Source organism: Narcine bancroftii, chromosome 8 (assembly GCF_036971445.1).
Source record: "Narcine bancroftii isolate sNarBan1 chromosome 8, sNarBan1.hap1, whole genome shotgun sequence".
NCBI classification, from domain to species: Eukaryota; Metazoa; Chordata; class Chondrichthyes; order Torpediniformes; family Narcinidae; genus Narcine; species Narcine bancroftii.
Genome location: NC_091476.1, coordinates 156827149 through 156850200, shown reverse-complemented (window position 1 = coordinate 156850200; position 23052 = coordinate 156827149). Strand labels below are relative to the sequence as shown.

Sequence of the window (23052 nt, the reverse complement as noted above, 5' to 3'; positions counted from 1 at the left end):
GACATGAATGACAGGGAAAATATCAAAGATATGGAAAATATTAAAGAAGTGTTTATTTCAAAAATACTTTAGAAATGAACAGACCCCATTTTAACTCTAATCTCTCCATCAAAACCTGCAACTTTAAAGATAGCCCAAGCACTTAACATAAAATTAAACAAATCAATTTTTTTCATTCTTTTCAACAGAGCACAAATTATGGTCATAGAATTTTCCCCATTTAATCTCATTAGAAAACTAAATTCAATTTCTTACACGGAAAACATCCAAGAAGGCAAAGTTTGATGATATTTCCCTGGATACTAATCCAACATTGAAGACTATGTTATTCAACAGTGACCACTTGCATTCCGCAGGTTTCTTTCCCAAGTCTCAACTGTATTGCAACCATAAGGCATTCTATTCTGTCCTCGGTTGTCCTGGTGACCTTTAATTCTGTTCTAAATCAGTTTTCTTCTGGGTGCTGGTAGAGGACAAAATAAAACACTTTCAAAAGGAAGCCTTCCCTCATATCTACTGTTCTACAGAAAAGAAAGATGTCTGTCAGCCTTCAACTTTGATTCCGAAACTGTTTTTGTTTGGTTATTCTACAGTGATGCCATTTTTAATTTCAGTAGGAACCAATGAGTAAAAGACTCACGGAACTCCTGACTAATTGCAGCCATCTGCCCACAAAGCAGGCCATCCAGTGTGAAATCAACATGATGCCAACTTTGATTTGAAGACTATTTAGCAGGCAAGGCATTTATCTTAGTTATTCTTTGAATACTGTGATTTCAAGGAGAAATCTTGATCTTGCATCCAATACAATTGATGTAGAAGTAAGTCCCTCATCTGATCAACATAAGCATGGCTTGGTAAAATGGCAGCTCTCCTCCATGCCAAGACTATAATTCAACCTGTTAGTTATTAAACCTCCATCTGGTGGTTTCCAAAGAAAAAAAAATCCCAACTTACTCTAAAACATTTAATTCAGGTTTAGAATCTCGCATTAGATTTCTGCATGCATCACTCTGTCCCAGCCTACCTGACCAATTAGGTTTGAATTATTTGTGCTTTTCAGTACAGCACTAAGTTGGTGCTGAAGTCCCTCATGTGCTTTCTTTGGTATGACATATTAAACTTATGTACCTTCACAGATGTTATAAGATCCTTCATGCATAATTTAAAGAAGACCCACATGATACTGAGTATTTCTCCAGATATTCTCACCAACTCAGCTGATGTTTATGGTCATTCATTTAATTGCTATTTCTGAAATATGCCATGCATAAAGTCAGACAATGCTTTTCATACAGGTGACTTAAACAACAGAAGTACTTCATTGGATTGAAGCTGTGGTGGGATATTCCAAGTACATTTCAGGTATTTTTTCCTTGTAAAAATGTTTGCATATTCTTTGTAGTTGATTCTACTCAAGCATGATGTGCCACTTTTAATACCAAATCTACATAAAGACGATCTCTTTCTACTTCATCTTCAGTAATTTCAAAAGCAACAAGTATTGGTCACATCCACTTCCTGTTTGCAGGATATTACACAAGGGCAAAACTCCATTTTGTATTCCATCTGCTACTTTTTGTCCATCTGCTACTTTTTGTATGTGTCTACAAAGAATCACAGATACACTTCTATTTAACAAGTCGGTGAAGCTCATTTACTTCCAGTTTTCGCAGCTTAGTGGTACAAACCACTTGATTCTTTTAAATTTACAGCAAGTATGGGTGTCTTTTTCATAAAATTGACCTGAGCCGAGCAAGATTGATGACATTTGTTGACTCAATAACAAACCTTCTTGATGCAGTGAATTCTTGCTTCTGTAAGAAAATCATGGACCTCCTTCAAAATATCTCAGGATGTAAAAATGAACTATTTAGATCCACGGAACATTCTTTCAGAATAAAAATAAATCTAAGGAGTCTAGAATCAAATAAAATAAATGACTGACAGTGAGTTGATCCTCATCTTCAAACCCAGGTAAGTTTTCTTTGTCTCGCCTCCACAGTCCTCTCATTTTTTGTGCTACTCCCAGGAGGTTTCCTGGTCCACAGAATGTCAGCTGTGTATAATATCTTAAAACTGGCTGATTAGATTAAACATAATTATTTAAGCAAGTACCCAGGAGTAGATTTTGAACCTGCCCAAAACCTGCTTTTGAAATTAACCATCCATTCATTGTTGATTCTATGATCTCATTTCCATTGTGATAATGAGAATACTGCACTTTTTCTAATAAGTTTCATTACTTTTTCTTCAAAGAGATACGAATCAAAAGTTTGCATCCATCCCTTTTTTATATCACAACCTTGGCCAAATATAATTTTATGGTTTTAGATATCAGAAGTGTGACTGACACCATAGGGAATGTTCAGTGGAAACAGTTCTCCCTTCCAATTGACTTGTTTGTTTGGTTTACATTTTATAGAATAAAATGATTGTTGAGGTTTTTTTTTTACTGATTCCTTGCTAACTTATTTGACTTCCCTTTTAACTGGTTGGGAAATTACAAACATCTGCTTTATTGTGTGGAATCCCACGTTGTGCCAAAAATGTGACATGGTTGCATTAATCTGGAGATTGCTGCTGTAGGGATTGCAGGTGCCTCTGGTAAATTAAAGCAGACATTGTGGCAAACAGTTCCAACACGCAATGAAATCAAAATGTTTAGTCATGGAGAGATTTCCTTTCCTCAGCAAGAACACGGAGACTAAACTAATACCAGACAGTTCAGGCCTCTATAATTTGAACCATGTTATTTCTTCCTGAAACTCTTTTTTATCCTTGATTAAAATATTAGTATGGGTGACTCTTGTGAAAGGAATTAACTAAGCCTTGTTGGAAACTTAGGACACAGAATATTGCAGCACTGAACAAGCCCTTCAGCCCACAATGTTGTGTTGACCTCTGTAACCTAATCCACAACTATCAGTTTTTTTCCTTACCTTACACCCATAACCCTCTAGTTTTCTTCCATCCACGTGCCTATCTGAGTGTCTTTTGAATGTCCTTATTGTGACAGCCTCCACCTCCACCCCCAGTAATGCATTCCAGGAACACAGCACTCTCTGAGTAAAAAACTTACCTCGAGCATCTCACCTGAACTTTTTTCAATCCAAAGTCCTCTAGTATTTCTAACTGTCACCCCAGGAGAAAAGTGCTGGCTGTCTGCCAAATCTAACCCCTTCATAATCTAAGAACATATGAAGGCCAATATGCCAAAAGTTCTCTTTACAACCCAATCTACAATGCCTTCCATGATGTTTGAGACAAAGACACTTTTTTCCTTTATTTGCCCCTGTGCTCTACAGTTTGTAATCCAACAATTCACATGGAATTAAAGTGTACATTCCATATTTGTACACTTTTTGATTTGACCATGTAGAAATTATAGCACTTTTTATACATAATCCCCTCATTTCAGGGCACCATATGTTTGGGACATTTGGTTTCACAGGTGGTTGTGAATACTCAAGTATGTTTAATTGGTTCATTGGTGCAGGTATAAAAGAACTCTCTTGCTTCTATGCTTTTGATCAACTTTGGAGTCTGTAGTTGCCATTTTTCAACATGAGGACCAGAAATGTGCCACAGAAAGTCAAAGAAGCCACACGAGGCTGAAAACCAAGATTAAAACAGTAAGCTGCATCGTCCAAACCTTAGGATTACCAAAATCAACAGTTTGGAGCTACATTAAGAAGAAAGAATGTACTGATGACCTCAGCAATTGCAAAGGGATTGGTCTTCCAAGGAAGATCTCCACTGCTGATGACAGAAGAATTCTCATCATAATGAAGAAAAATCCCCAAACATATGTCAGACAGATCAGAAACATCTTCAGGAGGCAGGTGTGGATGTGTCAATGACCACTGTCTGCAGATGACTTCATAAACAGAAATACAGAGGCTGCACTGCAAGATGCAAACCTTGGCATAGGTGGGATGCTTTGGATCTTAGGCAGTTCCTTTATGCCTCCACACTTGGCTCTCGCTATAACTCTGATACAGGTTAATCTTGGTCTCATCTGTCCACAAAACCTTTTTCCAGAATTCTGCAGCCTCTTTAAATACTTCTTGGCAAACTGTAATCTGGCCATCCTTTCTGTAGCTAACTAGTTGTTTGCATCTTGCAGTGTAGACTCGGTATTTTATTCATGAAGTTGTCTGCAGACAGTGGTCATTAACACATCCACACCAGCCTCCTGAAGAGTATTTCTGATCTTTAGGACATACGTTTGGGGATTTTTCTTCATGATGAGAATTTTTCTGTCATCAGTAATGGAGGTCTTCCTTGGAATACCAGTCCCTTTGCAATTACTGAGCTCACCAGTACGCACTTTCTTCTTAATGATGCTCCAAACTGTTGATTTTAGTAATCTTAAGGTTTGGGCAATTCTCTTTCTGTTTTCTTGTATTTCAGCCTCATACTGCCTTATTTGACTTTCATTGGCACAACTCTGGTCCTCACATTGTAAAACGGCAACTACAGACCAAAGTTGATCAAAAGCTTCGAAGCAAGCCAAGCTCTCTTATACCTGCACCAATGAAGCAATTAAACATACCTCATAAACACTTGTGAAGCCAAATGTCCCCATCACCCTGAAATGAGGAGACTATATATAAAAAGTGCTGTAATTTCTACATGGTCAAACCAAAATATGTCCAAATAACCTTGAATAAAATCTGGAGAGTGCACTTTAATTCCATGTGAATTGCTTGATTACAAATGTAAAACTGTGGAGCACAGGGGCAAATAAAGAAAAAGCGTGTCTTTATCCCAAACATTATCGAGGGCACTATACCTGTGATGCCACGTTCATGGAACTATACACCTGTATTCCCAGATCCCTCTGTTTTACTGTAATCCTCAGCGCCCTACCATTTACTGTGTATATCCTTTCTTGGTTTGTCCTTCCAAAATGCAATACCTCACACATGTCTGCATTAAATTCCATCTGGTATTTTTCAGCCCATTTTTCCAGTTGGTCCTGATCACTCTGCAAGCTTTGAAAGCCTTCCTGGCTGTCCACCACAGTTCCAATCTTCGTGTCATCTGCAAATTGCTGATCTAATTTATCACATTATTATCCAGATCACTGATATCCAGATAATTTCCAGGGTTACTTTTGGAGCCTTTTTTAAACAATGGAACACGAGCTACCCTCCAATCCTCCAGCACCTCACCCAGGACTAAGAACATTTCAAATATTTCTGCCAGAGCCCTTGAAATTTCTACAATAGTCTCTCTCAAGGTCCAAGGGAATATTTTATAAAGCCCTGGGGATTTATTCACCCTATTGGTTTAAGACAGCAAGCATTTCCTCCTCTTTAATCTGTATAGCTTCCATGACCTCACTGCTTGTTTTCCTAACTTCCCTTGACTATGTGCCAGTTTCCTGAGTAAATACTGATACAAAAAACCCATTTAAGATCTCCCCCATCTCTTCTGGCTCCATACAAAGCCAACCACTCTGATCTTCAAAGGGAACAATTTTGTCATTTACTATAATTTTCTCTTAATATACCTATAGAAACCTATAGGATTTTACTTAAGATTGCCTGCTAAAACAAACCTCGTCTTCTTTTAGCCATCCTGATTCTTTTCTTGCATATTTATACCCCTCAAGTACCTCATTTGTTCCATGTTGCTTAAACCAGCTACAAACCACTCTCTTCTTCCGAAACAGATCCCCTTATCCCTCAAAAACCAAGGTTCCCTATGTGTATTATGAAGGATCATGCGACAGCACTGCCCATTACCTCATCAGAAGACACCATCTGCCAATCAAGGTTTGGCCCCGCTCCACCCATTAGTGCACACCTTGCTGTTGGCCAATTTAAATTCCTTTGTACTTTGCTTAACCTTGCTGGCGCCGAGCCATTGGTGCCCCGTAAATGACCTGGGCTGGACTCTCCAGCCCGCCTGCACTTGGCCTTGGGCCATTGGCTGTTGTAATTGGATTAACCTTGCTAGTACTGAACCATTGTGTCTCTGCTGATGACCTGGGCTGGACTCCCCCCCCCCCCCCCAGCCCTCCAGCACTATAAAGGGCACCACTGTAATGTGTGTCGAAAGAACCAAAGACTTGTTGACCCAAACCAAGGCTTTTATTAACTAAAAAACTGGAGCATATCACAAGTAGGTCGACCAGTCCAGAATGACCTGGTCTGGCTAGGAGCAATCCTTTAAGACCTGCCAGTCGGTGTGGCTACACTCTCAGCCCATCACAGTCATCCTATACTACAATCTGTACATATGTACATATACACATTGGTGATAGAATTTGTACTATCACAACCACATGTGCTCAGTTCTTTCTCTTTGCCATCTTGGGAATACCCTGCTTCACTCCAGGCTTAGAACCATGGAATGGCCCTGGAGAAATTATTGGTAATGTATGCACTCTGATAGGGTTGGGAGCATTTAATGAGTATCCCTAGTACTATAGTACCATGCCTACACTGAGTCAAAGGGTTGTGGGTATCATTGGTTTATTCTTGATTACTGTATGCACCCAGTTCGGGGGAGAGGTGTGTGTGTGTGAGTGTGTGTGTGAGTGTGTGTGTGTGTGTGTGTGTGTGTGTGTGTGTGTGTGTGTGTGTGTGTGTGTGTGTGTGTGAGAATGTGTGTGTGTGTGTGTGTGTGTGTGTGTGTGTGTGTGTGTGTGTGTGTGTGTGTGTGTGTGTGTGTTCCATCCCTGCTTCAACTTCCCTACACTCGCTAAAAATTATGTGCTTATGTGTTTTATAGCTACTACTACCTTCCCACACTCATTATAAACTGCGTGTGTGTGTTGTCCCCGCTATCATTTTCCCATGCCTGTATTTTGTAAATAAAATCTTTTATTACAAAACTCCGTTCAGAGTCCTTGCTTTTTAAGACCAATTAAATCTGTTTTCTCAGTTATACCACCATGCCTGTTAACCTTACCTTTAATCCTTTCAGGAACATACAAACACTGTACTCTCAAAATCTCACCTTTGATGGCCCTCCACTTACCTCGTACATCCTTGCCAGAAAACAACTTATCCACACATTCTAGATCCTTTCTTATTTCCCCAAATTTGCCTTTCTCCAATTGAGAATTTCAACCCAAGGCCCAGACCTATCCTTCATCATAACCATATGATTATGGTTATGAAACATCCCTGTAACTCCTGTCTACCATATGACATAACCATTTACGGAGCGGAAACAGGTCAATTAATTTGAAACTAATGGCATTATGATCACTGGGCCCAAAATGTTCTCCTACACACACTTCTGTCACCTGTCCTGTCTCGTTCCATTAGAGGGGAACTAATATTGCACTCTCTCTAGTTGGTACCTCTATATATCAATTTAGAAAACTTTCCTGAAGGCATTTGACAAACTCCAAGCCATCCAGCCCTTTTACAATATGGGAGTCCCAATCAGTATGTGAAAATTAAAATCTCATACTAACCCAGACTTATGTTTCCTGCAGCTGTCTGTATCTCTCTACAGATTTGCTCCTCTGATTTTCATTGACCATTGAGCAGTCTATAATACAACCCCATGAGTGTGATCATACCTTTCACATTCCTCAGCTCCACCCATATAGCCTCAGTAGATGAGCCCTGTGGTCTGTCCTGCTTGAGCACAGCTGTGATATTTTCCCTGACGAGCAATGCCACTCCTCCCCCTTTCAACCCCCTGTTCTATCGTGTCTGAAGCAATGGAAGCCCAGAACACTGAGCTGCCAGTCATACCCCTGCTGCAACCAAGTTTCACTAATGGCCTCAATGACATGCCAATCCACGCTCTAAACTCGTCTGCCTTTCCTACAATACTTCTTGCATTGAAATAGATGAACTTGAGAAAATCTTCACCCTGTGCAAGTCATTTGACTTCTAAAGTTACATGCAATTTTCACATCATCATTTCCCTCCTCCACTCCCCTATCTGCACTGGCACTGTGATTCCCATCCCTCTGCAAATCTAATTTAAACCCCTGGAACAGCACTAGCAAACCTCCCCACAAGGATATTAGACCCCTCCTGTTCAAAAGCAAACTATCCCAATGGCACAAGTCCCACCTTCCCTGGAAGAGAGCCCAATGATCCAGAAACCTGAAGCCTTTCCTCCTGAACTATGTCTTTAGCCACATTAAGCTGTATTATCCTCTTATGTCTAACCTCACAAGTATGTGGCATGGATAGTAATGCTGAGGTCACAACCCTGAGGTCCTGTCCTTCAATTTTATGCCCAACTCCCTGAACTCTCCTTGCAGGACTTCATCACCCTTCCTACTCACACGTCATCTGGCTGCTCACCCTCCATCCTGAGAATACCTTGAACTTCATATGAGATATCTCAGACCCTGGCAAAAGGGTGGAAGCATACCGTCCGAGAATCTCAATCCCTTCCACAGAACCTCTTACCTGTCCCTATAACTGTGGAATCCCCTATCACTACATCTCAGTTCTTCTCCTCCCTTTTCTTCTTAGCCATCAGACCAAACTCCATGCCAGAGACCCAATCACTGTGGTTTGCCTCTGGGTAGGTTGTCCCATCAACTGTATCCAAAATGGTAAACTTGTTATTGAGGGTAATGCCCACAGTGGTACCCTGTACTGAATGTCTGTTCCCTTTCTTTCTCCCAACTGTCACCCAGCCTCCCTCCTCCTGTCTTCTGGGTGGGAAACATCCCTGTAACTCCTGTCTATCATCCCCTCAGCCTCCCCAATGATCTAGAGTTCATCCAACTCTAACTCCATTTCCATAACTCAGTTTGTAAGGAGCTGCAGCTGGATGCACTTCTCGCAGATGAAGTCGTTTGGGAAACCGCTGACCCACATTCTGCAAGAGGAGCATTCCCCTGCCTTGGCTGCCATTCCCACTGCTTATCACCAGAAGAAAAATATACAAGTAAAAACTTACCCTGGAATAGGGTGGCCCTTACTTACTTCAATGCCTGCACCACCACCTCAACCCTACTCAGAGAAGCCTCTTGAGCCAAAGCCTTACCACTCTGACTTAGACCAGTTCGACGATGACTGCTCCATAATACATACTTCTATCAAGTCACCTCTCATCTCTTAACTATTCACTTAAACATTGAATGTTCCATAAACAGACTTTCAGACACTAAATGCAATGTTCTGTCGGATCAATGGTTTTCAAACTTTTTCTTTCTACTTACATACCACCTTAAGTATTCCCTATGCCATAGGTGCTCTGTGATTAGTAAGGGATTATTTAAGGTGGTATGTGAGTGGGGAAAAAAATGTTGAGAACCACTGGTCTAGACCCAATTGTTACTGAACTATTTTGCTTGAGAAAAATGGTCATTGGCCCATTTCCTTTGGAGTTATGAAATCGTGCACCTAACAAGTCAATTAGGTACGATTTAAACAGTAGTTTACAAACCTTTTCTTTTCATTCACTACCTTAAGTTATCACAGAGCACCGATGGCATAGGGATTACTTAAGGTGGTATGTGAGTGGAAAGAAAATGTTTGAAATCCGCTGTGTTAGATTATGCCACACTATATCCATGCTTCAGTAAAGTTCTTAAGAGAAGGTAACCTGCCAGCCTTCCTCAGTCAGGTCTAAATGAGGTTGACTGTTAAATGTACCCTAAAATGGCCAGTGTGAATTATAGCTCATATATGGCTATGAGGTATCCATGCCCGAGCAGAAAGCCCCCATAATAACTGCTGTAGTTGATTCTCAGTTTTCCTGTACTCAACTGCCAAATAAAGCTTGGAATCGCAACAACCAAAAAAGAGCCATAACATGATTTGAGAACAGGAAGTATATTTCATTTTCTTAAAGCATTAGCGACAGAAATGTGACGGATTTGCATAACCAAAGTAAAACTGTTAAATATCCCCTTGTAATTTGTTGAAGAAGGCAATCTCTTTTGTATCATTTATAAAATATCATTAAAAACAAAGAAAAGTATTATATGTGCCCCATGCATTCTCTTAAATGGAGACACACCTCTTACTATCAAACTAGAGAGAGGCAATCCATTTTGTTGTGGGTCACGGTCATGCACATTAAACGCAAGTTTTTTTTAGATTGGAAACCTCCAACCCGTGATGTGCTGCAGGGATTGGTGCTATGTCCACTGTTGTTTGACATCTAGAGTAATGATTTGTATGAGAATGTTGATGGCATTTTTGTTTGCCATTTGTAAGTTTGCAGGTAACACCAAAATTGGTGGTGGATGGTGAAGAGGGATACAACAAGATCTAGGTTAACTAGAAAAGTGGGCCAAGGAAAGACAAGTACTGTATAATGGCTGCCATGAAGAATCAACACTGTAAAAGCTTCCACACAGTAGGAGATTGTGTGGATACATTGGTGTTTCTTGATCAATTCCTGAAATTCTGCATAGTTCCTCTGGGTAACTCCCCACTAAAGGTGTGAATCACCCCAAATACACACACAATGTATACCTGTTGAGCTTGTGAGAGAACAAATTATATTAGAATGCAAATGTATGTTGTTGGAGGGGGTTCATCGTTGAACTTCATGATTTTATTTGGCTAAATATTATTCTGAATGTGAAACTACCCATTCGTGGCACTGCACAGACCAAACCAGTTTCATTTAGGAGGGATTTTTACACATGTCAAACCTAAGGTTATGAACATTGAATGCAAATGATTTCAGAGATTGTGTTCAAAGTACAAAATTACCTCAGCAAAAGCAGATCTAAAAGCAATGGTTCTCAGATGGAAATATTGAGCTGTTTTGGGTGTTTTTCTTGAAAGAGTGCAGGAACGTACAAGGAAATGAATGCCTCACATTCCCAATTGGATATCGTGCTGGCAGTTGTGGGAGCTCGGGGAGAGAATCTGAAAATCTCACCTATAATCATTTCATCGGAAGAGCATCTGTTGACCACTTCTGCATTGGTTCACCAATAGGGATGTCTGTCCCTTTAAAGAGCTGTTGATGCTGCCCACTCCCTCCAAGTGTTATTCTCATGCTCTAGTATCTTAGAAAGTATGTCAAGCATGCATTAACATCAAACTCACAGAGACAAATGATTGAAAGCTGCATTATCCATGATGCCTCCAGGGCAGCACGGGTAATGTAGCCATTAGCGCAATGCTATTACAACACTGGTGGCCAGGGTTAAAATGGAGCACTGTCTGAAAGGAGTTTGTATGTTCTACCTGCATCTGCATGGGTTTCCACTTGGTGCTCCGGTTTCCTCCCAACCTTCAAATTGTATGGAGGTTGCAGGTTAATTGGACAGCATGGGTGCATGGGCCAGAAAGCCCTGGTACTGTGCTATAGGTCTACAATTTTAAAAAATTTGATGACTCCATTGACCACTGTAATGGATTTTATACAATTCATTCACATTGTAGATGAAGTTGTGCTTCAGAATTGAATTCCTTGGCCAATATCAACATCCATTGGAGCGCTTTCATCCCTAACGTCGAAGTACTCGAGATGGCAGAGGTCGACAGCATCGAGTCCACGCTGCTGAAGATCCAGCTGCGCTGGATGGGTCACGTCTCCAGAATGGAGGACCATCGCCTTTCCAAGATCGTGTTATATGGCGAGCTCTCCACTGGCCACCGTGACAGAGGTGCACCAAAGAAAAGGTACAAGGACTGCCTAAAGAAATCTCTTGGTGCCTGCCACATTGACCACCGCCAGTGGGCTGATAACGCCTCAAACCGTGCATCTTGGCGCCTCACAGTTTGGCGGGCAGCAACCTCCTTTGAAGAAGACCGCAGAGCCCACCTCACTGACAAAAGGCAAAGGAGGAAAAACCCAACACCCAACCCCAACCAACCAATTTTCCCCTGCAACCGCTGCAACCGTGTCTGCCTGTCCCGCATCGGACTTGTCAGCCACAAACGAGCCTGCAGCTGACGTGGACTTTTTACCCCCTCCATAAATCTTCGTCCGCGAAGCCAAGCCAAAGACTTGACGTGAATGGAGGAGAAACCCAACCCCAACCAACCAATTTTCCCCGGCAACCGCTGCAACCGTGTCGGCCTGTCCCGCATCGGACTTGTCAGCCACAAACGAGCCTGCAGCTGTCGTGGACATTTACCCCCTCCATAAATCTTCGTCCGCGAAGCCAAGCCAAAGAAGATATATACAAATCAAACAATTCCGAAAGCAACACCAACTTGCCGCTTCATTGGGACTCATTTTGATTCACTTCACCTGGTCTTCAGTGAAATTGTCAAAAGTTTCAAACTAATGTTCAATAGTTTCACCAGCCTGTTGACACCAGAAATGCAGCTGGCTCCATTTTACAAGGAGCCTAAATCTGGGGCTTCAAAACACCTGCCCATTTTAGCCTACAACACATTTTTAAAAACACGAGCAATTGGAATCTCATTCAATTCTCCTTTTTCTTGATAGCAGCAAACATCCACTGAATCTACAATGTCATTGATGCTTGATGCCCAATTACTATTTTCATCATGGGGTGGCTAATTAAAATGCCAATTTCAACCCCAAAGTCCCCTTTAACTCAATCACCCCAGGTTATTTCAATCTGGTTACAAAAATACAAGTTTCTAATTTTGCCAAGAGAATTGATCCCAGACTAAATTCCTTACTTGGAGGAACGTAGTCTGTTGGACACACCACAAAAGCAAGGAGGAATTCCTGTCTAGTCCAAAAATTCTTCGACAATAGGTTCATTGTGGTTTTCTATTTGGAATTGGTTTAAGTACTACAAGACAAACTTTGGTGAGCCTGAAACTTTCTGGTGCAAAGAGCTGTTCACAATTGAATGTTGCAGAATGTGGCACAGTCCTAGGTCCAGGACTATGTTTAAGTTTATTTTGCCACCTTATACCTAGTAGAATGAAAAGGAGTCTTCTGTGAGCAGTTTAACAAGTTATCTCTAACATTCATAGTCTTGTATAAATTAAATTAAATTTAGACATACAGCATGGTAGCAGCCCATTTCAGCCCTCAACCCCATGTCACCCAATTGACCTACACTCCTAGTTCATTTTGAACAGTAGGCGGAAACCAGAGCATCTGGAGGAAACCCATGCTGACACGAAGAACATACAAACTCCTTATAGACAGTGCTGGATTCGAACCCCAGTCTCTGGCGCTGTAACAGTGTTTCGCTCACTGTGCTGTCCATGTATGTGTATGGAAGTGGTGCCACTAGGGTTGGTGTCACACTTTCCCCACCCCCCCCCTCCATGGACCTCCTCCCATACCAGACCAAACAGAATCCTCAGTAATGTTTTTTGTAATAATGTTACTCGTATATCGTAATTCCTGTATATCACTGAATGTAATGGCAATAGAGGTGAGATAAACAACTAGCAAAATTATTATTACACCTTCAAATTACAATATCAACAATATTATTAGTTACAACATTTATTAGTAACTGAGTGGAAGCCTTTTTTGATTTTTCTCCTTCTTTTCCTTTAATTACTACTTAATTCTCATAAAAGTTATTGATATAGATTCATAAATACTAATGACCACAATATTGCAGCTAAAAAAAACCCAGAATATTTGACAAAAGCAGTGCCCATAAAAATCCCAGCAGCAACAAAAACAACAGCGCATGCAGACGAAACCACGTGATTCAAAGCATCATTGCTATTGGTTAATAATGACAGCTCTGACTAAAGCACATTAGAAGGTTCGAAAAGTAAATTAACATAGAGTTTTGACCTTGTAGGTATATTGATACATGGAAGCTGGGCTCACAAAAAAATGTTTTTGTTGTTATAACTATCTACAGGGATATTTTTATTTAAAAAATAATAAATTTCTGCTGAAACAGTGTGCAAAAATTTTATAGACAGTCATTTTGTGTCACCCTCTCTGATGGTGTCACCCCTCCCTCACCCCCTTAGTGATGCCAGTGCTATTTACAGAAGATAGAGTTAAAGTGGAAATGTACTGAGGAATGTGCTAAAGGTCAGGCTAGGCATCGCAAGGGGTCTCTCAGGTCCTACCTCTTAATACACACCAAGGGGCTGAAACTGGTGTAAAATCCTCTCAGATTTACCCCCTTATGGAACAAATAGAACAGTGCAGCACAGGAACAGGCCCTTCAGCCCACAATGTCCATGTTGAGCACAATACCAAATGAAACAAAATCTCTTATCCTTGCATGTGACAGATATCCCTTCGTATTCTAGATGCCTCTTAAATACTACCATTGTATCTGCTTCCACCACTTACCTCGACAAGCCTATTCCAACTCCTGCCACTCTCTGTCTAAAACACTTGTCTCACACATCTCCTTTAATCTACCTCCGCCCCCCCCAACCCCCACCACTTAAAAACATGTGACATTTTTATTCTGAGATAAACATTTTTACCCTGAGAAAAGAGAAAAACATGAGAAAGAAAAAAAGCTTTGGAGCAGATAAATTGAAAATCCTACCAGCAAGTGCCCCGTGAATGAACTGAATTATAAGTGAAATATGTTTGGGGAAAACCACTTTGATGTGACTGCTACTGTTGGAAGTGCATGAATACAAATGTGGGATTAATTCAGAATCAGATCTCAAATGGATTGCTGCAGGGACTCAGCAGGTCTCACAGGAGGTAAAGATACACAACCGACGTTTCAGGCCTGGCCCCTTATTCAAGGCGTGAGCAAAAAGGTTGCTTTCATGCCTTGAAGAAAGGCTCAAGCCCGAAATGATGCTTATATGTCTATCCTTACCTCCTGTGGATGCTGTAAGTTCCTCCAGTATTTCTGTGTTTTTACTACAATCACAGCTCCTGCAGAGTTTTGTGTTTCACTCAATATCAATTACCTGGTTTTGCCCTCTCTGACCTTCTGCTCTGCTCTTCAGCCAAACACAATGAATCCATTGCCCTACAATAACTGGGATCATTTCCACTCGGCTACAACAAGGGAGAAAGGAATTGAGGATCACGCTGATGGGGTGAGATCAAGTTGTAGGGGAGAATGGAAACAATGGCACCCCCCGCTGGGCTTTACATTTCCGAGGCGGGATCAAAATGACTTGGAAGGGAGCCTGCAACTCATTGGCTTCCTATGTGTCTGCTGCCTATCTTGTTAATGCTGGATAGAATTTAACATATTGGAGGTACTGGCTGTCCAGTAAACCGTGGAGAATAATTGCAATGCAATTTGTAGCATCTGCTTAAAAACTGCAGACAATGATGGGAAGTTATAATTACAGTGCCATAGAAGATCCCAGCCAAGTGAACAGTTTTCTCCTGGATGATTACTGGATGATTACCTGGGTTTAAGCATCTAGAGTATAGGGAGAGATTGGACAGATTAGGTCTTTATTCTTTGGAGCGTAGAAGGTTGAGAGGGGATTTGATAGAAGTATTTAAGATTATGAAAGGGATAGACAGAGTGGATGTGGATAGACTATTTCTGTTAAGAGGAGGAAAGATTAAAACAAGAGGATATGGATGAGAAGAAGATGGAGGGTTATGGGCATTGTGCAGGGAGGTGGGACTAGAAAGGGGTGTTTGGTTCGGTGCGGACTAGAAGGGCCTTATGGCCTGTTTCCGTGCTGTAATTGTTATGTTATGTTATGATATTGAGCATAGTGAGAGCAGTTGAAGCTGCCCTCATCCATCCAGGTGGAGAGTATATGCTGGAAAGCCTTTGGAAAATGAGGAAATGGCAACACCTCCTATCTGCTCTTACTACCATAGCATGCTGATCCATAGTAACTGGTCCATTACAGATTCTGGTGTCATGTATTTTGACCCTTAATATATAGATGCTGGAGGATTCAGTAAGAGTTTGAATGTTAAGAGGAGCTGGCTAAAGTAAATTGGTATTTTGTAACTCAAGCCTGAATGTTTAGTCATGTGGCATTTGGGTGCAGATTACTTGCATTATCTAAAGAATGATGAATGGAATTGAAAGTTGTGTCTTTCTTTCTTTTTCTTTGGCTTGGCTTCACGGATGAAGATTTATGGAGGGGTATGTCCACATCTGCTGCAGGCTTGTTGGTGACTGACAAGTCCGATGCGGGACAGGCAGACACGGTTGCAGTGATTGCAGGGGAAAATTGGTGGGTTGGGGTTGGGTGTTGGGTTTTTCCTCCTTTGTCTTTTGTCAGTGAGGTGGGCTCTGCGGTCTTCTTCAAAGGAGGTTGCTGCCCGCCGAACTGTGAGGCGCCAAGATGCACGGTTGTAGGCGATATCAGCCCACTGGCGGTGGTCAATGTGGCAGGCACCAAGAGATTTCTTTAGGCAGTCCTTGTACCTCTACCTCTGTCTCAGTGGCCAGTGGAGAGCTCGCCATAGAACACGATCTTGGGAAGGCGATGGTCCTCCATTCTGGAGACGTGACCCACCCAGCGCAGTTGGGTCTTCAGCAGCATGGATTCGATGCTTGCGGACTCTGCCAGCTTGAGTACTTCGATGTTGGTGATGAAGTCATTCCAATGAATGTTGAGGATGGAGTGGAGACAGCGCTGATGGAAGCGTTCTAGGAGCCGTAGGTGATGCCGGTAGAGGACCCATGATTCGGAGCTGAACAGGAGCGTGGGTATGACAAACGGCTCTGTACACGCTGATCTTTGTGTGTTTCTTCAGGTGGTTGTTTTTCCAGACTCTTTTGTGTAGTCTTCCAAAGGCGCTATTTGCCTTGACAAGTCTGTTGTCTATCTCTTTGTCGATGAAATGGTGCAGCCGAGGTAGGTAGCAAAGCTCGAGAATGCAAACTGCCTCACGGACCCGTCTCCTGAAACCCTCTGGGATCAGCTGAAAATGGCCATACTGCAATCCACTGAAGAGGTACTGGGTTTCTCTTCCAGGAAAAACAAGGACTGGTTTGAAGAAAACAACCAGGAAATCCAGGAGCTGCTGGCAAAGAAGCAATCTGCCCGCCAGGCTCACCTTGCAAAGCCTTCCTGGCCAGAGAAAAAACGAGCCTTCCGTCTCGCATGCAGCCACCTTCAGCGCAAACTCCGGGAGATCCAAAATGAGTGATGGACTAGCCTCGTCAAATGAACCCAGCTCAGCGCGGACATTGGCGACTTCAGGGGTTTTTACGAGGCTCTAAAGGCTGTGTACGTCCTCTCACCCCAAGTCCAAAGCCCTCTGCGCAGCTCAAATGGTGAAGTCCTCCTCAGCGACAAGATCTCCATCCTCAATCGATGGTCAGAACACTTCCTATCCCTTTTCAGTACCAACCGCTCAGTCCAAGAATCCGCCCTGCTCCAGCTCCCTCAACAACCCTTGAGGCTAGAGCTGGATGAGGTCCTTACCTGGGAAGAGACATATAAGGTGAAAGTTGTGTAATGACCAATGAAATTCCCCCTTCCGGCCATCTGACTGGAGAAAGGCCATAACATAAACTGGTCAAGATGGTTGTGTTTAGTCCACAGCTCTAAAGAACTCTTACCTCATTGTATGGTCTGAGCACCGCTCAAAAGATGCCAGTGCAATAGTTTTATTGGTCAGCTTTTTGAACAAGTCCTTCGTTAGGGCCCTCGACATAACTGATCTCCTTCATTCCTATTATTCTTCTAGTAAATCACTTCTGCACCCACTCCAAGGCCTTCATTTTTTTTCCTAGAATGTGATGCCCAGAACTGAGCAACTGAGGTCAAACCAATGTTTTGTTAAATTTAAAGCATTAGCTTTTTAACCTTCCACTCTTTTCCTCTAATCATAAAGCCCACATTTTAAAAATAAACTCACCTCACCATACCACATTCTAAGACTTTGTATAAACAAAATCTTCCTTTAAAATTACACCAATGGTTCATTTGCTGATTTTTTAAATGCTTGAATAGTCAACAGAATTGTATTTGAGGAGAGGAAGACCTAATAATTGATTGTAAGTACAATGTCTGTTTAGCTTAAGCGACTGAGGTTGAATTTCAATCCCAATGCTTGGAATTTTCAAGTCCAGATCAATGATGTCCATCACATAGAGCAGTGTCCCAATACAGACCTGCAGGGATCAGACGAATAACGAGTTTTCCATGAACGCTCCCACTGTTCAAAAAATCATATGGACCTTACCTTTCATGCTGTATATTTATATGCTATTTTGTTCAATGACCACACACCAATTGAGCTACCTTAACTAAAGAACTCAATCAAATTAATCAAAAATGGTTTGCATTTTAATTATTAGCCTGTGCTTTTCTAACTGCTCAATAAGTTTTCCTGGATATCAGTATCCATAAGTACCCTCACCAGTGACATCAGGGCAATCAGTTGTTGACCATTTTGACTTCCCTTTTGTTTGTTAAGGAAATTAAAAATTACCATCAACCAGTTCATTAATTCCTGGAGATCTATTTTCTCTTAAAAATAAATCAACTATGGCGGCTCACCACTAGGCAGGCGAACCGGCCCCGCTTGTAAGCCACGCGGCGGGGCAGCCAGTCAAAATGAAGCCGTCAGTGGTTTCCCTTCCTCCCAGCACCGGGCTCAGAAGCCCGTGCTGGGGGACGATGTCACGCCCGGGTGACGTCACAGCCCTCCAGCGCGGTTCTCAGCCAGGTCCAGGCTGGCAGTATAAGGGCAGCCCAGCAACCTGCAATAAACCAGTCTGCTCACTAAGCCCAACCCGTCTGGTTGTGTGTGTTCTTTCAGGAGTAGTGTAGCTGCCGCTACAATTGGTGACCCCGACTGGTTCAAACATCTTTGAACCCATCATGAGCGAGCCCGGGATCAGCGCTATAGCCATGAAACTGCCTGAATTCTGGGTTCAGGAGCCGGAGACCTGGTTCGGCCACACGGAGGCTCAGTTTCACCTCTGCCAGATTTCGTCCGACATGACCAAATTCTACCATGTGGCCGCTGCCCTGGACCAGGCCACCGCCAGACGCATGCTGCACCTCGTTCAGCACCCACCCACCGAACACAAATATGAGACCATCAAGCGAGTGCTTACCAGATCCCTCGGACTATCCAGAGACGAGTGTGCCATTCGGATGCTGAACCTTGACGTCCTGGGGAACAGGTCCCCGATGGAGCTGATGGACGAGATGCTCGCACTCATGGGTAAGCACACCAACTACCCACTCTTCAAGCGCATTTTCCTCGACCATATGCCCGGGGACATTCGCCCCCCCTGCTGGTCCAGGAGATCTTCACCGACCCGAGGAAGGTCGCCCAGAAGGCCCGAGAGCTATGGCTCGCACGATTCCTGGAGGCCTCGGCGGTCCAGCTGGTCATGAGGCACGGACCATGGCAAGTCCTCCCCTAGCGCTGCGGTATAGCATCCAGCCCCTGCAGGGGCCCCCAAGAGCATAACCAAGGCCACAGCATCCGCTCCAGGCCTCTGCTTCTTCCACCAGCACTGGGGAGCCAAGACTCAGAAGTGTCATCAGCCCTGCTCGTTCCAGAGAAATGACCAGGCCGGTCGCTGTTAATGGCTGCGGCGGCTGGCCAAGGACACAGCCTCCTCTACCTGTGGGACTCAGTCAGCGGCTGGCGGTTCCTTGTGGACACTGGAGCCCAGATCAGCATCATCCCAGCCACGGCTGTTGAGTCCAGGAACCGACCTTGTGGATCTCACCTCCATGTGGCCAACGCAACAGAAATCCAGATGTATGGAGACAAGACAGTCCACTTCCAGATCGGCCAACGAAATTTCATGTGGAGGTTCACCGTCTCATCCCTCCCGACCACCATCCTGGATACAGACTTCCTCCTCGCACACAGGCCTGGTGGACATCCATACCTTCCAGGCCATTCACCTTGACGCCTCCTGCTCGGAGCAACCGCAGATGGCCATGATCAGCACACCCAGAGACGAGTTCCAGCGAATCCTGGATGAGTTCCTGACACTCCTCAAGCCACAGTTCTCCGCTGCCTTGCTGCGCCACGGGGTGTTCCACCACATCCCCACCCAGGGCCCACCAGTTCACGCCAAGGCACGCTGGCTCCTGCCTGACAAGCTCCAGTGGCGAAGGAGGAGTTTTTGCACCTGTAGGAACTGGGGATCATTCGGCAGTCCGACAGCCCATGGGCCTCGCCGCTCCACCTGGTCCCGAAAGCCTCCGGCGGCTCGCGTCCCTGCGGAGACTATCAACGGCTCAATGAGGCAACAGTTCCTGACCGTTACCCCATCCCTCACATCCAAGACTTTACAGCCAACCTGCACGGTGCGAGGGTTTTCTCCAAGGTTGACCTGGTGCGCGGATATCACTAGATCCCGGTGCACCCTGTGGACATACCCAAGACGGCCATCATCACCACCTTTGGCTTGTTCGAATTCCTGCGCATGCCATTTGGGCTCAAGAACGCCGCTCAGATCTTCCAGTGCCTCATGGATTCTATGGGTAGGGACTTGGATTTTGTCTTTATTTATTTGGATGACATCCTTGTCACCAGCAAGAACCGGGCACAACACAAGGCCCACCTACGCGCCCTTTTCTCCCGGCTGGTCATTTTCGGCCTTACCATCAATCCGGCCAAGTGCCAGTTTGGGAAAGAGTCCATGCAGTTTCTGGGCCATACCATCTCAGCCGAAGTATCCACGCCCGCCGCTGCAAAGGTCGCCGCTATCAGGGAGTTCCCATGCCTGGACAGCCTCAAGGGGCTGCAGGAGTTTGTGGGTATGGTCAACATTTACAACCGCTTCATCCCAGGAGTTGCGCACATCATGCAGCCGCTATTCGCCCTCATCGCACCCAAGCACAAAACACTCGCTTGGAACCCAGAAGCCTGCACTGCATTCGAGGTCACCAAGGATGCCCTTGCGAAGGCCACCATGCTCGCTCACCCGCACACCGACCTGCATATGGCTCTCTGTTGATGCCTCTGCCACAGCCGTCAGAGCCGTCCTGGAGCAGCAGGTGAATGGACATTGGAAGCCGTTGCCCTTCTTCAGCCACCTGCTCCACCTGCCGGAACACAAGTATAGTGCCTTCGACTGCGAGTTACTGGGCATGTACCAGGCGGTGCGGCATTTCCGCTACTTTTTGGAGGGGAGGACTTTTACCATCTTCACCGACCACAAACCCCTCACCCAGGCGCTCGCGATGGCAAAAGATCCCTGGTTGGCCCACCAGCAGCGTCATCTCTCTTTCGTGTCGGAGTTTACCATTGACATTCGGCACAAGGTGGGGAAGGACAATGTGGTTGCCGATGCACTCTCGTGATGGGCCATCTACGCGCTAACGCCCGGCCTCGACTTTGACAAGCTCGCCCGGGACCAGGTCTGTGAAGAGACGATGGCCTTCAGGACCGCCATCACGAGCCTGTGGTTCCGAGACCTCCTGACTCCGAGCGGCGAAGGCACCATCCTGTGCGATATCTCCATGGGTACCCCACGATTAGTAGTTCCCCAGCAGTGGCGCAGGCAGGTCTTCCGTCACATCCACGACCTTTCAAATCCGTCCATCAGGTCCATGGTCCGGATGGTGGCAGAACTGTTCATATGGCATGGGCTGCGGAAGCAGAACGTGGGCTGGGTCAGAACATGCACCGATTGCCAGACGTCCAAGGTGCACAGGGACACCAGGGCACCCGTACAGGAGTTTGAGCACATCCAGGAACGGTTCAGCCACATTCACGTGGATATCGTTGGGCCCTTACCTGTTTCCCGGGGCAACTGTTACCTGTTTACGATGGTGGACCGCTCCACTTGCTGGCCCAAGGCAATCCCGATGCCAGATGCCTCCATCAACTCCTGCTCCCGAGCACTGTTGCATGGTTGGGTCACCTGGTTCGGCATCCCAGGTCACCTCACCAGCGATTGGGGCGCCCAGTTCACATCTGCGCTCTGGGCACAGCTTGCTAACAGGTTAGGGATCCAGTTACAATGAACCACGGCCTACCTCCCACAGACCAATGGACTGGTCGAACGTCTGCACTGCCACCTTAAGTCGGCACTCATGGCCCGCCTCACCAGTCCCGAATGGGTGGACGAACTGTCTTGGGTGCTCCTGGGCATCCGCTCCACTCCCAAGGAGGATCTGCAGGTGTCATCTGCTGCGATGGTCTACAGTGTGCCGCTGGCACTACCTGGTGAGTTCATCAATGCACCTCACCATCCCCAGCGGTTGCCGCATAAACGACTTCCTCACCTCAGGGCATGCTTGGACTTGTTCAAACCCCCACCACCACCCAGGCATGGCACCGCCCATCTCACGTTCCCGGTGAATTGATTTCCGCAGAGTACGTTTTCGTTCGGCGGGGCCCGACCGCGGCCCCTCTGCTGTGACCGTACGAGGGTCCGTACAGGGTTGTACAGCGTTTTGGCTCCACGTTCACGCTGGACATTGGCGGCAGGTGGGAGCTGTTTACAGTGGACAGGTTGAAGTCAGTGCACCTCAATCCCACCAAGCCCGTGGTCGTAGCCCAGCCCAAGCAGCGAGGCCGTCCGGCGTAAAAGGACATTGGCGCCGGTTCTGGGGGTGGCTTTGTGGTGGCTCACCACTAGGCAGGCGAACCGGCCCCACTTGTAAGCCATGCGCCAGGGCAGCCGGCCAAAATGGTGCCATTGGGGGTTTTCCCTTCCTCCCATCATCGGGCTCAGAAGCCCGCACTGGAGGACCACATGACGTCCAGGTGATGTCAGCGCCCTCCAGCGCGGTTCTCAGCCAGGTCTGGGCTGGGAGTATAAGTACAGCCCAGCAGCCTGCAATAAACCAGTCTGCTCACTGAGCTCAGCCTGTCTGGTTGTGTGTGTTCTTTCAGTACCAGTGTAGCTGCCGCTACATAACAATAAATACATGGGAGTGAGTACAGATGCGACAAATTGTCGTGTAAAAATGAGAGAACTTGGCCAATCTCCAATTTTATGCCAAATTAATTCACCAAATCTCATCCCCTCTATGAAAGTAGGCGATAAACCAATCTGCAGTCCATATTAGCTGATAAAATGAGTACAATGTGTAAAATAATTACTGTCTTTTTCATTTTATTGAAAAATGACAATGCTTCGCCTGGTACCACAAATTTCTCCAACCCAAACTCTGGGGTGTAAATCACAAAATTCTGTAGACATCGTGGCTGAAGCAAAAACAGAAAATGCTGGAGAAGGTCAGCAGGTCAAATAGTGTCCTTTATGTAGCAAAGGCAAAGATACAGAACCGACGTTTCAGGCTTGAGCCCTTCATCAAACTCTCGGGTGGATAAATTGTGGACATA

General features: G+C 44.8%; 1 protein-coding gene across 2 annotated transcripts in view; it reads right to left on the bottom strand.

The window, feature by feature from the left end:
- Positions 1-23052, bottom strand: part of col8a2 (collagen, type VIII, alpha 2) — a 185685-nt gene that overhangs the window by 20119 nt on the left and 142514 nt on the right. Inside the window, exon 1 of one of the 2 annotated variants that reach the window (XM_069895575.1) lies at positions 256-360. The exons of the other annotated variant lie outside the window; for it this stretch is intronic. The gene's annotated coding sequence lies outside the window, so the exon portion shown is untranslated. Of the gene's footprint in view, positions 1-255; positions 361-23052 lie in introns of those variants that run through there. 2 annotated transcript variants of the gene reach the window in all.